This window comes from Phoenix dactylifera, unplaced genomic scaffold (assembly GCF_009389715.1).
Source record: "Phoenix dactylifera cultivar Barhee BC4 unplaced genomic scaffold, palm_55x_up_171113_PBpolish2nd_filt_p 002028F, whole genome shotgun sequence".
NCBI lineage: Eukaryota > Viridiplantae > Streptophyta > Magnoliopsida > Arecales > Arecaceae > Phoenix > Phoenix dactylifera.
This window is the reverse complement of record NW_024069304.1, coordinates 45,696-61,075: the sequence shown is the minus strand read 5'-3', so window position 1 is coordinate 61,075 and position 15,380 is coordinate 45,696. Positions and strand designations below refer to the sequence as shown.

Below are 15,380 nucleotides of genomic sequence, written 5' to 3'. Positions count from 1 at the left end.
TGATAGGTTATTCACTTTTAAAGATGAGACCTCCTCTAATGGAATCTAGACCCTTCCTCTAATGCCAATCTATTTCTGTTGAGAACTGGCCTATCCTATGTGCCTAATGAAAGAGATGCTGGAGTGCTCGGCAATGAGCTATTTCGGCCGTGCAAGGTCGTGATTCAGAATGGCGAGTTGCCGTCGAGGGCCTAGCCTGCAATCAGGCTCCAACCTGAAATAGCAAAGACAAAGAATTCACTTGTCAAGTATGTCCCGACGAAGGACCCTCCAATATCTAAGTCAGGACGATGCTCAAGGAATAGAGGAGGTTCTCTATAGTCTGTTATGGCATACAAGCACTTTCTAGAAGGTCTGAATGTGAGCATCTGTTGCCCTAGAATTCGGGCGCGTGGGTCGGCCGAGATTAGCAAGCCTCCTGCATGTTCCGAAAATCAGGCACATGCATTTCGTATGCAGATTTGTTCAGCTGGCATGATCTCAAAGACCATTCAAGATTATGACCGAAATGTTGCAATTTCTGACGTCCATGAAAAACCAATCACCTCGTATGGGCAGGCACTAAAGTACACACCAAGGTACACAAGACATTCTTATGATACTAGTGCATCAGTTTTAAATAAATATTTTAGCAATTTAGTATCAAAAAATCCACAGATATTAATCTCGATTGTATTAAATACATATATTTTCTATTATCTTAGTAATGATAATAATTGATGTGTTTCGAAATCAGCTATAGCTCATACAAAGGGCCGGCTAACTAAAGCTCACCATAAAGTCTCTGATTTGATAAGTAAAGCCTGCCATGGAGCAAGCCTAGAAGTGTGCGCCTAACATTGAGTTTTAAAAGCCCCACCCATTCTGACTCCTATGGTATAATCGTGATGCAATGATGACTTATATTACAACTGTGTTACATCGGTGTGTTCCGTGTTGATACAAATCGATGAACTACAGTATATTTGATTGGTTGGGCACCCAAGTTCTCTATCAAACCAGGCCCAAACTTTAGTCCGAACCATTTCACCACGAAATGAAAGAGCAAACTGCCGTTTCATTTGATGCCCATCACGCGAAGGGCTCGTCCGGAACCGTTCCACGCACAACCGTACAGATCTAGGTCTCGAGCTGGTCCTGGAACGGTTTAATAGATGCCTCTAAAAGCGCATAGCATCATCGCGTAGGGCAAGGGGTATTGCTCGCGCGACGGCGAGCACGAAAGTATTTGCTGCCGCGGGAAGGGGTAGGAAGAGGGAAGAAGCTCGGCGGACATGGCGATGGCGGCCTCTTCAAACCCTGAAATCGATACGGACGGGGAAGAGAGCTACAGCGATGGAGACGTAAACCCTAGCAGCAGTATTAGCAAAACTCTCGACGTGGGAAGGAAGAACCCTAATACAAACAACCCTACAACTCCTCCTCTTGTCTGCCTCATTAGGTTCGCGGGAGATTCCGCTGCTGGGGCTTTCTTGGGCTCCATCTTTGGTTTCGGTTTGTTCCTCCTCCTCTCTCTCTTATGGCAGTATAGATGGGATTTACTCTTCGTATGCTAGTGTCGATTTCTAGTTGTTTATAGTAGTATATGGGGAAAAAAAGAATGGCACTCAACAAACCCTGAAATCGATACGGACGGGGAAGAGAGTTACAGCGATGGAGACGTAAACCCTAGCAGCAATATTAGCAAAACTCTCGACGTGGGAAGGAAGAACCCTAATACAAACAACCCTACAACTCCTCCTCTCGTCTGCCTCATTAGGTTCGCGGGAGATTCCGCTGCTGGGGCTTTCTTGGGCTCCATCTTTGGTTTCGGTTTGTTCCTCCTCCTCTCTCTCTTATGGCAGTATAGATGGGATTTACTCTTCGTATGCTAGTGTCGATTTCTAGTTGTTTATAGTAGTATATGGGGAAAAAAATAATGGCACTCAAGAAAATCAGGGTTCTTGGTAAATTTTGACATCTAATAAATTCCTTGATGGCTGGGAAAGGAGCGGAATTATTTTGCTGTCTTTGCGAGTCAGGTCAGTGTTGTGGTGTATCAGATCTCTTCGATGTTTCTAAAATAATAAATTTAATGAAAGTTTGCCTAGAGAATTGGATAATATGTTAACCTTTGATCTTATAAGGGAAGACTTCTTTTTAGTGGATTGAAGATCCACCATTGTATTTAAAGTGGATGATTTCTTCTGTTGATGGTAGAGATGTCTCTGATATGTTTTCTACAGGATACAAGGATGCCTTTTGTTTCATGCTCGAAAATTCTATATAATAGAAAATATGAATAACTAGAAATCCTTACATGTCCTCGTATATTCTTATTAGATATATATATATATATGTATATATATATATATGTATATGTATATATATATATATATATGTATATTTATATATATATATATGTATATATATATATATATGTATATATATACATATATGTATATATATATATGAGGATGATATGTAAAAATGGGTTCCGCTTATGGAAATCATGTTTGATAGTTAGGAGATTTAGCTGTTCTTAGGATGCTTTGAATGGGACACTGGGCAATAGTTTTATGCTTATGGTGATTGTTGTTAGGAACATAGTTGAGGGGATGTCTTGGGAAATTTTTTTTTCTCTCTTTTTTTTCTTTTTTTTTTTTTTTTTTGCAATAAAGGTTCGCTATTTTATCATTTGCTAAGAGCACTCACTTGATTTGTTCTACAAAGATGGTCTAATGTGGGCTTTACTGGACCATGATGCCCCTATCCTCAAATGAATGTATATTATTTGTCTATTTTTGCAACCCAATGGGAGTTGCTAGCAAGTTTTAAAAAATCTTGAGAATTTTCCTTAGGATGGGTTGTAAGGCTGAACAACTGGAGTGGAATTTGGGTGGTGATCTATTAGTGGTTGAACTTAGAATGCCTATACAGAGCATGGAGAAGGTGAGATCTTGGGAAATGTTGGTGGTTGCCCCCCCCCCCCCCCCCCTGCGGGCATTTCTTATTTATACATTTTTCTTGTTTTCTTAAGATGATGGACCATTGCAGGATGCTATATGACTAGGAGGGAAATGACATTGGAACTATCTTGTGCATGCCCTTAGAGAACTAAATAACTCTTGTCCAAGTTTGGATCAAATTCACCAATCATTAATTTCCACCCCTGATTGATAGATGTTATTGGAATTGAAAGTCTATAGAGATCTCTCTATAGTCCTTTTGGCTTCTTTATTTTTTTTGATTATGGTAGACTTCCTTCTGGTGGATTTAGAGCTAAAAGATCTCTATAGAATTCCTAGCTTTTGCTTTGCTGATTATGTTTGGAGCTGATTGAAAATGTCTTTTGTTGGATGTGAAGTTGAACGTGTGTTACTTATCTTGTTTGTTGTGTGTGCCGCTTCAATTTAAGGGGAGAATTTGGTAGAGGTTTGATATATTGGTTAGTTTGAAAAGGAGTCAAACATTGTTCCCTGTTATTAAAAGGAATTATGAAGCTTATATCGAAAGAAAAGTGAAACTGAATGGTAGTAGAATGGCATCTGTTTTTAGTTTTGAAGATTTCTTTTGAATTTCAATACATGCAGCCTTGTGATTACTTAGGTATGGCTACTAACATTTAAATTAAAGTTCATGGAGTGAAGGAATGAACCTTTATATATATATATATATATATATATTGTTATTAAGGAAAATTTGAACAAATAGCAACTCAGGGGTGGAGAAGGTTCATGAAGTTTCTTTGAGTTCCAAAATATTAGGTTTATTTTGAATAAGGTTATAGATGCTGTTGCTTCTACCATGAAATTGGAAATGAAATAATTAAATAAAGGAGAAAAATAATAGTGAAGGATGAAATAAGAAGAGAGGTGAGAAGCTCTTGAAGAATGTCAAGCAAGATTTTGGAAACCAATTATCTAGCCACCAGCCTTCCTGAAATTTCTATATCGGATGCCATATTACCATATGACAAACATCTAATGAATTTGTAATTTTATATTCCATTCACAATAATCTAAGATTTGATACGTGTTATTATTGGCGTTGCACAAATTAGAAAATAAATGTCTGTGTTAAATTAATTACACTTTGTTTTAGTGAATCTTTGTTGTTATTTTTTTTTTTCTCCAGCTACATCATAATCATTATCTTCCCTCATGACTTATATATTGGGTCTTCTCATGCTTTCTTCCTGTGCCTCCTTGCTCCATATGGGAATGCCAACCAAATTCCAAAATATTTGCTTGTTCTATGTCATATATTGATCTGATGATGGATTTATTTCTCTTCTCTTCTTGGGGTAGGAGAGGTTTTGAATTTCACTTCTACTGGTTATTTCTTCCATAACTAGTGCTACTCACTATATTTCTAGGAAACAAAGGAAAAAAGCACTATCAACTGCTGCTGTTTGAACTTTTGAATCCTTTCAAAACCTGAACTCCTTTAAGCTTCAGTTTATAATTTAAACTATCATATTTTCACCCATAGATTGGTAACGTGGATACATTTTCAGGTTCAGGCTTGTTTAAAAAGAAAGGTTTTAAAGGATCTTTCGGCAGATGCAGGGTCTTCTGCAAAGGTTTTGCAACATATTATTGATATCTTTTAATTTCTGGTGCTTTCCTTTGATTGGCAGTTTCGGCAGCCACATGTTAAACCTGATGTGTTCTATTTTTCCTCTATCATGTGTTAGACATTTTGCTGTTTTGTCTGGAGTTCACAGTCTTGTAGTCTGCCTTCTTGAAGAGACTGCGAGGGAAGGATGATGGTATTTATCATATCATTTAAATTTTTGAGCATTTTATTGATTAACGAGTTTTCTTTTCCTAATAGAAATGTTGGTGGGTGCTTGCAAGTTATCAATGCAGGTGTAGCAGGTTGTTGCCACTGGCCTTGCTTTGAGCTTTCCAGGTAGTTAATTCTCTTCAAACCATTTAGATACAAATTTAAATGCCTAAAGCCTTTTTTTCCATGTTGATTTTTCTTTATGTTAGGTACTTGTATCCATCTCCATCTTGAACCTAATAGTGCATGTGGCAATGCATCGTCTGATGGTTGCAAAATGCTACTTTTATCGGGAAGAGCTATTTGTCACATCCATGAATTGTTTGTGCTTTCCCAGTCTTTTTTTTTTCGTACAACGGCGGCTCACACCCTATGGGGTGTGGATACGGCTAACAGAATCCGAAAACAACAAAACAGAAAAAGACTGCGGCATTATGTCGCCCTCCCTCCAAACAAAGCCTCAGAATGGTGAGCCGCATAGGGAAGCGACCCAATCAGCTGCACAGTTCGCTTCCCTGTAGACGTGTATAGCCTGATGGGTGCCACATGCCTGCAGGAGTCCTGCGAATGTCCAGAAAGCAGCGGTCTGCCCTCACCTGCACGACCTCGACCCCTGATCCAGTCAATCACAGTGGCCGAGTCGCCCTCAAGGATGATCTGGTCCTACACCAAGTGTCCGTCTCGCAAAGGATATGCCCTTCCAGGCGGCTCGGAGCTCAGCACACACCATCGACGAATCGAAGATCCGCTGGCCTTTCCCGTCGCCACTAGTCTGGAATCATGATCTCGAATGACGAAGCCAACCCTCCGCCTCTCCCATCAGCAACCATACTGCTGTCGAAGTTCATTTTCAGGAAGCCAGGGTGGGTGGGGCCACCCAGGATACGAAAACATATCTGGACGCTGCAAGAGCAGAAGGGGTACGCCAGATGTCCCTAGCCAACCTGATAGGTGAACCACCGCAGAACTAAAGAACTCCTCTGCATGCATGAGTGCCTTGGCCACCACCGCCCACGGGGGCGAACTGCGACTCTCAAAGACTCGTGCATTTCTGTCCAACCAGCAGTGGTAGGCAGGTAGGCAACACGAATCCCTCTCTCCACCCCAGGTCCTGACCCCGGGACCTCAGAAAGCGCAGGAACTCAATAATGGACGACCACCCTCTGCCCGGATCATAGGAGAGCCCCACACACTCCAAATTTGACTGGCCTGCGGGCACTCGACTAGCACATGATAGATGGACTCCACCTCCAGACATACTCCACAATCTGCAGCTATCCGCACTCCCCACCGCGCCAGGACACTCCTAGTGGGTAGACGCCCCATGCTACCTTCCACAGGAACAGTGCAACGCGTGGATGAACACGTAGTCTCCAGATCCAGCTGCCATCAAAATGTCGGGCCACCGCTCCTCTCATCCGCGCTGTCGCGGGAACTCACTGTCGTCCGCCCGGACAGACTCCATATCCTCCTATCCGCTGCTAACCCCACCGGAATCGATAAAGTTAGCACATGCTCTGCGAGCTGCTCACCAAACACCCGCCTAACAATATCTGCATCCTATCTCTGCTCCCCTTGGAAAAACAAAGCACTCACTGTGCGACCCTCCAACCATCCATGGTCCATCAATGTAGGCCAGTCTTGCAATGGGCCCTCCGATAGCCACCTATCCTCCAGAATGCTGATGATCCGACCATTCCCAATCTCTCATCGGATCATCGGCAACACCCCGGGGCACGAGCACATATTCTCTTCCAGATAAAAGAGGACCCACGTCCAGCTTCGGAAAGTGACCGAGGTGGTAGGGTCCCCATACTTCGCCCTTAGAAGAGAGCGCCCAGAGACTCTCCGGCTCCTGAAGAAATCTAACCGCATGCCTAGTGGCTAGTATCTCCCGCGCTCGAGTAGAGAGTAGATCTCAGCCCACCCTAACTGGTTGGGCTGACAAATGACCTCCCAGCCAGTAGGTGAACGCCCCCTCTATCCCCACGGCGCCCCAAATGAAGCTTCCTAACATCCTCTCCAAGTCGTGAGACAAAAATAGGTACCGTCAGTGCATTGGATAGTAAGAAACAGGAATGAAACTCAAAACTGACCTTAGCAGAGTAACTCTATCCCATCATTGACAAGGTAACTCACTTGCCAACTCTCACCCCTACATCCTGTGCTTGCTTCCATAGATATGCACTACCCCCGCCGCAAGTGCCGACCCGTAATCGGACCCCAAGGTGGGGATCCATTTATCAATAATACAAAGGATGGTGATAGGATGCAACCCTGAATCCACCTGATCCACTGTGAGTGGAAGCTAAATATCTCCAAGGACTGCCTAACAAAGTCCCACCTCATCCTGTCATATGCCTACTCCATATCCAGTTTGATCCGCATCAAACTCCTACAACGGGGAGCTCTCTGCAAGTTAGTCATAAACTCATGAGCACAGAGAATGTTATCAGAGATCGAATGACCCCCAACAAAAGCTCCCTGCTCAGGGCAAATGATCCTGGGCAGGATACCTCTCAACCTCTGAACCAACACTTTAGCCACCACTTTATGCATGGTTGTGCGCAAGCTAATAGGTCGGAAGTGGCCCGGCTCAACTGGGTCCTGTCTCTTTGGGATCAATGTGATAAAGGTCCGCCTCCACTCCTCAGGCATCGACGCCAAAGCAAAGAACTGCTGGATAGCCTCTAGAACCTCCTGTCTAACAATTTGCCAGTACCTCCTGAAAAAGACTGGGGGGAAACATCCGGGCCTGGGGCTTTGTCCTCACTCAGGGACTAGAGGGCTTCCTGAATCTCCATATCCGACACTGGGTCTGATCAGCTCTAACATTCTCCTCCTCAGTGATTGCGCCTCTGGGACCGGCCCCAAAACCGCCACCGCCATCCATTGCCCCCTTAACTCAGTCTACCTAGCATGAAAAAAACTGCTCTAGAGGCCCTCTTGACAACTCCATGTCCCTCTGACTCCTGCCCACTACCATCCCTAATCCTGCGAATCCTGTTCTGTTGTCTCCGGATGTATCGACTGATGGAAAAATCTCGTATTGCGGTCCCCCTCACGGATTCACTGAACCCTCGACTTCTGCCTTCAGAACACCTTCTGCTGCCTGAGTAGAGAATGATGCATACGCCAAAGCTCCTTGAGCTCCCCATGATCCTCCTTAGAAAGTTCCTTCCACCACTATCCTCTCAGGCCTGGCACCCTAGTAATGATGTTTCAACTTCCCCATCCCACTCCTAAACAAAATTCCGCACTTCCTCCTTATTCCACCCTGTGCTTTCCAGTCTTTCACGGGGGATTTTTTTACCGTTCATTCTGTTTGTCTTAAATATGCTTAGGTTGCCACTCTATTCTTTGAGTTCTAGTTGCTTGTTGGTTGCTATGTAGTATTGGCAGTAAGGTGCTAATATTGAAACTTTACAGTTAAAACATTATTTTACAGGTTAGCTGAATATGATATCGAGTACGTACTACAATCGTAGGTTCCATGCAGGTTTGGCAAAAGTAAGGTGCAAGATATTTTAAGAATCATATCTTTGTGCATATAGGAAGGAAATGTTAGTAAAAAAGTAGATAGGCATGGTTCTCTTCGAGGTAAAAGTGGGCGATCTCAACCCAACATGAAAATGCAGGCATATGGAGGGATATGTCTTAGTTATGGGACCCATAGTTGTTAGGTAGGATCGGCGGAATCATTCTCAAAACTGGGCCGTTTCGGCCATTCCCATGCCGTCCCCGGCAGCTCACAGGATGGTTCCGGCAATGGAAACGAAACCGTTGCTGGAGGCGGAGAAGGAGAAAGAAAGAGAGGAAAAAAGAGAGCAAGCGGGGGAGGGAGAGAGGGAGAGGGAGGGAGGCTGGCGGAGGACCGACGGACAACTGGGTAGCAGGCGGAGGCTGCAGTCGTTTTTCTATTTCGTTCAAAAGAGGGGTCTGACCGCTAAATTTTTTTGGATCTGATGTGTAATGATTGATTAGCTAATTCATGTACTAGCAATGTGTGGGGAAGACATTGATACTGACACCCTTTATTATGATTAATATAGTCATGAGGTGGTCAAGGATGTAGTGAAGACTTTGTGCCAATTAAATGGCTTGATGGATGCTTAGTGTTTGGATTGGTGACTGGGTTGGATGGGTCAGTTGTGGCTTAATATTCTTTCTGTTTCGTATTTGCCGTGCAACAATGATTTCTGGCAAGACAAATTAAATACTAAGTATGATCAAGCAGGTACATGTTAGTCAAGGCTGTCCCAGCCTTATGTTAAATCAACCTGATTCAGTGCAACCTTTTCCTAGAAAACTTGTGATAAAGTACTATGTGGGATAATTTATTTGGTTCTATGAAAGGAAAACATATTGAAGTGTTATATAGAAGGCATTGAATATTAGATTTTATGTATGATGGAGTAGATTGAATTTGGGAAGTAGTTCTGGGGAGAGAACTCTTTCAGAGTACCCATTATTTTATGTTTGTCATGGATGCAAACACTGCTAAAAGAAACCTGATGTATATATCTTCTAAACTGCATTGATGAGTGATGAGACAGGAATAGGTCAAATTATGGAAAGAAGCTTTGGTAGGTAAGATCCTTCATAGTAGTCTAATCAAAACAGAACTTTGGGGTATTAGGAAAAACTATGAATTGAAATATGCTTAGGGGGGTTGTTAATGGCTGCATGCTGGCAAGGCTTTGAGAGAAATTACATCATATAGATACCTAGCCTGAAATGTTGTGTTTTAGCATGAAGAATGGAGAATAAGTGGAGCTGAGTAATCTTGCTATGTGGGGCATCTTTGGCAGTTGGCCAATCCTAAATTAATTAATTTTTAATGGGTTATCCCACAGCCTGCATTTCTCAAACTCAATTTTGTTGGTGCATATGACAGAAATGCTTGATATTAGTGGAGCTGTCTTTATTCTCAGGCACCATGGTGGTCAGATTATCCTTGCAGGGGCTTCTGGATGCACTTCAAATTCTGTTTGTGCAGCAGACCCATGGACACATTGGCAGGGCGTAAAATATTATTCATTGAGCATGGTGGAGTAGACCTAAGGGTCGTAGGGGATTTATTGGCAGTGATTGACTGGGTGTTAAAGTGAAGATTTTTCTCTTACCATTCTTAGGGAGTTCACATGTCTATTGAGAAGGCAACTCTCTGGCAGACTAGCTGTCCAAATTTGGACTTGCATCCACTTTGACAACTTTGTGGCATGATAATTTTCCTACTGATCGGTTGTCCCTTGTAGTTCTTGATTCTAGTATTTCAATTTGAATAAAGTTCTAACTACTCAGGCTTGGCTTTCCTTATCAACAGAAAACAAAATGAGTCACGACAAAACAGATGTGAAGTTCTTCTACTTGTCTGATGATTGATTCCTTGATAGGTCTTCATTTTCATTGTGGATTGCGTAAAGCTTGTTGATCTGAGTGACAATCATGATATTTGGCATACATTGGTACCTTTTTGAAAAGGAGCCTGTTGTTGCATGGGTTAATAATAATGTGACTGCTGTTCTTGTAATCTAGTAGACATCTGAAGCAAGGTTGGCCAAACCGGTACCGAGACTCATACCGGTCGGCGTCTGGTACGGGTTGTTAACGAGTCGAACCAGACGGAACCGTCCGGTTCCATCTGATTCTGGCCAATTCCGTCCGGTTCCAATCAAGTTTCGGCCCCTAGGGGGCCAGAACCGTTTTCTATTGCCGAACCGACCCCGTCGGAGACCGGGTCGGCCGGCTCGGTTCAGCTCTCCTTTGATCCGAAGGGGGTTGTATGATATTCACAGATAGTGCAAACCCAGACATTATATGTTACTTGCATATTTAAGTTAAGATCATGTGGAGGTGACTGATGATTAACAAAACAAAGAACTAATTTCAATTCCTAATGTAAAGTAACCTTCCTACTTGAAATGCCATTATAACAGATAATATCAAACTCAATGATACAAGCATGGGAATTTCTGAAGGTAACCTTTGTATTTCTATTAACTGAAGGTTGTAATTTGCAAACAATGCAACTCATTAAGGAGAGAGAAAATATAAAAGAGAGAACAGAACAAGTAATTTTGTTCTTTGCAGCCTTTGTGGCCTTACTAAAGCTCCTCTCATAGCTAATATTTTTTTTTTATTCAATTCTAACTTAATATTAACCCTGGGATTCCTTGTAAATGAGTTAATCTAACCTTTCATCATCTTTCTTTCAAATTTACTAAGCAAGCTTCTTTAGAAATCTGTAGGAAATACAAAACTAGATTGTAGTTATAGAAATAGTTTTCCTTGAGTTTATGGTATTGCTGTCATATGTAGCTGCAGAACATTTTTAAGGATGAGTATGAGAATAATTAAAAGAACTGTGCTGCATGATGCAAATCATGTTAATTTAGCTTCTAGGCTTTTGCACTGGCTCTATTCATTTTGTGCTGTACGAGTGGATGAAGTCGATGATCAGTTGATCACACCATTTTCCGTTTAAAAATGAAGATTTTCTCCTTTCTGAAAAAAAGGATGAAGATTTTCTCCCCAAAGAGGACATATCCTAAATAAGACAAATTGCTACAAGCTATTTGATCTGTTGTATAGTGGGAGGACTGATAGCAGTGTAAAGTCCTATGTTGCATGTTTGGTGTTCTTGCAGGTTTACTGTCGATATTAACTTGGTGATTTAATCTATTTGCTTCCACTTATCATCGATGACTCCATACCTATGTACTTCTATTACTAGTCCAGTATCCTTTTTCTTTCCCAGGTGCACCACAAGCTCTACTTCAAAGTTGCCTCACTTTTGGAGCATTCTCATGCATCATTGAAGGCCTCAATAAGCAGCAACCTGCATTGGCCTTCCCTTTCTCTGCAGATAAAGGGAGCATTGGAGGGCCACAAGGTGTTCTTCCTCCCTTCACGCTCCCTCTCCCTTGTGACATTATGGAGGGCTTTTCATCATTTTGCAAATCCTTACCAAAGTCCAAGAGCGCATCTCAGGAGTGACTAGTGACTGCAAATTTAGTAAACTACCCACTTCTGAATTGGCTCTTTTTGGTGGATTCCTATATCTAAATTTAGAGATTTGTTTTTTCTTTTGGTTGCAATAGTTCATGAGATTGACTTGTATTCTATTTTACTGCAACATGGTTGGTTTGTTCATCGTGTTTTTTCCATGCTAATTGCTGTCAAGTCTCATGAATCTGTGGCTGTAACCTGGGGAGAGCTGCTTTCCAATCTTAGGCAGCTGGCTGTAATATCAACAGAGAAAAAAAGTTGCCTACTGTTTAAGTTGCATGAAATTGAGTTGCAGAACCTCTAGGCAGGTAGATGGGTGTGAGCAGTAGAGACGGCGGAGATGTACATGGCCGGCTGAGATACTGGGGGGAAGGGCAGGAAGTAGGGGGCTGAGGGGAAAATGGGAAGGAGGGGTAGGGAGAGTGGCCGAGGGTTGAGGGGAGGCGGAAGGAGAGGAGAGGGAAGAGCAGTGAAGTAGGTGGCCAGGCAGAGGAGAGGATTAGGAGGGATGAGGAAGAGGTTGAGGGGGGAGGGCGAAGGAGGAGAGGAGAAAGGAGAGAATAGAAGGTGTTGCAGAGGAGGAGGTGGAGGAGGCCATGACCGTTGATAGAGGAGAGGAGGAGTTAGGGTTGTAGTTGAAGAGGCGAGAGGGACATGGGATGGGGGAGGGTTGGAGGTATAGCCGGTAATGGAGCCCTGCTTCTTGTCTCGTGGTTTATTTTGGTTGTGGGACGGGGCAACAGGGAAACAAGTCTTGAGCTGCGATGACCCATGGCTCGATCTACGGTGGTGATCGGAGTTTTGTGGTCCTCCAAACGTTGGAGGTGGGCCATACTTACAGACAGGTGAGTTGCAGCATTCTAAATAGCCTCTTAGGGGTTGCTACGAGCAAAAAAAAACCCCTTTTAGGATTGACGCACCTGTAGAATAGTTCGAGTTACATCTAGGGCATGTGGAGATCCCATAAGAGTGGCCGCTTACCTTAATAGAGGCAATCTTGGGTTTACAAGAACCAATTGAATGTGTAATTTATAGATGGAGAAGGCGCATGCAAAAATATTGAGTGCACTAAAATCTAAATTATAGTTTGACCAATGAGTGAAAGCATTATTTCATGGTTGTGCCACGCTCTCGCACTCTTCATCGCCGATTATGCATGCATTCAAGCGGATTTTGGGGATGCTCCGGCAATGAGTAAGTAGATGGATTCCGACAGGTATGAGTAACCGTTAAGATCCTCGATAGATTCTGGAAATTGTGACGATCTTCGGCAATAAGGTATAATTATTGATCGTCCTGATCCTCAACTTCATCATTCATATGGATCTTCTTTTTCCTTTTTGTATTATCCTTAGTATTTCATTGGATGTTTAGAGTTGTGATCGAATACACCAATCAAACAACTTTTTCCTGAAATTTACCAACAGTGGCTTTAATTTAGGTTTTCCAATGGAAGATTCCCATCAAGTCTAAAACAGTTATGCAACTTATAACCATATTCTCCTGGGTGGGATGAATTTAGCTTTCTAAGGGTCTTACGAATATTGGTAGCGCACACCCCTCGATTATCACTTGGTGGTCGTCCTCACATCCAGCACCTGCAATCCTAAATTTAGCTTCAACCCTGCTTTGTGTGTAAACTTGATTTAGCATGCCAGAATTGATAGCAAAGCAGCTTAGGCTTTCTTCTTGTGATTCCAAAACCATGGTTAGCCAACCTTCTTTGTTCCGTGTTAGTATTGATACTTTGCAGAAACCTCTCAGACGCTACCAGGATGGATAAGTGCTTCTAAATTGTTAGTTTGGAAGCCTTGCATGTATCTCGAGATTAATTCCAAATCGGCATGTTATGGAATAAACAAGTGTTTCCACGATAAGCAGGCATATCGTTAGTTCTTTATTAATTAATGCTAGCTCATCCAGTGCCTGTTCCCACAAGCAATGCAGAGGAAGTCAACATTGATCCTAAAGTGGACTAGAGTGATGATGACCCATATTGTTAGTTTAGATCTGTGGAACCTAGCAGTTCTCAGTTGAATTGAGTAGCCAACTGAGCCCCTAGCCGCCACAGGATCCCCTACTAAAGTCATCCAACCTTTGTAAGTGGCCAAAAAGCTTCCAAAAGACCGACAATAACTTAGCAATTCCATCAAAAGCACCCAACTCATTAATAGCAACAAGTCATGCCCTACTGAAAGTGAATCCTAGGTTTTCAATGTTAAGCATGCTGAATTTTTTTTTTTTTAAAACAACAGTTGAACCTGATCGGATTGCCTACGTACTCCTTCATAAGAGGGATCAAGCCACATACGTAGTTTTTTTTAAGTTTCAAAAACGCAGCGAAAAAAATCGAATCAAATAATTTAATTCGTGTATGCTTATAAGATCAAATCTAGAAATCAACACCGTAAGTAACATATAGGATTATACCGGAATCGTTTAAAACAATTATGCTAAAAACTTTATGCATGATTCACTATCAGATCTAAAAGTAAACACTCTATTCCGATTAAACTTCGAATATCCATCGAATGGATTCTGGAGATAACTCCGTGAGGAGCCCCAAAGGAGGATAAAACCTCGGAGAATCAGACCTAGACCCTGATACAAAATAAAAGATTGATGTGGGATTAATACCTTTTATGATGGATTGAAACTTGTGGATCTGATCCTTGACTTCGCAGCCATGCATAAGAATGGGCCTCTGTGAGAAGTACACGCGAAGTTCCTAGAGAGATCCAATCCGGCAGAAGTGCTAGCTTGCGCAGAATTTCTTGAGGCTGAAATTTGATTTTCCCAACGGCTATCAACTTTTGATCCGCCTTCTTGGAAGAAACTTGGAGGAAAGGTTTCGAGGGATTGAAGAGGACTTAGATATGATCTAAAGACTCTTATCAGGAATCCCTAAACAGCTATGGCAACATGAACTTAGTAGATGAACTAAATGGTGAGTGGAAGGCTGAATTTTTTCTTTTTATGCATTAGGCTTCTTCCCTTTTTTTCCTTCTATTTTTCTTTCTTTTTTCCTTGAATTCGACCACCAGCTAATGGAGGTCCTTTTAAGGTTGCTATCCCCTCTAACTTCATGCCAACCATCCCATATTTAGGGAGGATTTTGTGGGGCTTTGAATTTTGAATTCAAAATTCAAGTTCATGCGCCATCACATGATGAAGCTCGATCTAATCTAAACCATTCATCATGTCTTCACTTTCCTCTTTCAATTTCGAATTTCCATGCCCACAACCAGATTAGAGAGTTATGTGGTGATTTTGTGGCGTTTAAATTCGAAATTCAAACTTAATTAGAAGTGAGATAAAGATAAGGATGGCATATGCCATGAAGAGAGAGAATTTGATCTTATCCAATTTTTTTCATGAATTTATCTCTCCATTTCGCCCCATCTGATGATGAAGGAGGTCCCTGATGTGTGCCACATGTCCCATGGTGCCATTAAATAAATTAAATTAATTTTTATTCATATTAAAAATTAATTTATGGCGCCATGCATGGATATGTGACATGTGGATTTCAAGATCCGAACAGTTTCAGATCAAACCCATTTAATTAAATTAAATTCTAACAATTAGGATGGTCCAAT

The 15,380-nt window shown here is 42.1% G+C and overlaps 1 pseudogene; it reads left to right on the top strand.

Moving 5' to 3' along the window:
- The first annotated feature begins 1,274 nt into the window (after window positions 1-1,274).
- On the top strand, window positions 1,275-11,945 carry LOC103698049 (annotated as a pseudogene).
- Window positions 11,946-15,380: the final 3,435 nt, after the last annotated feature.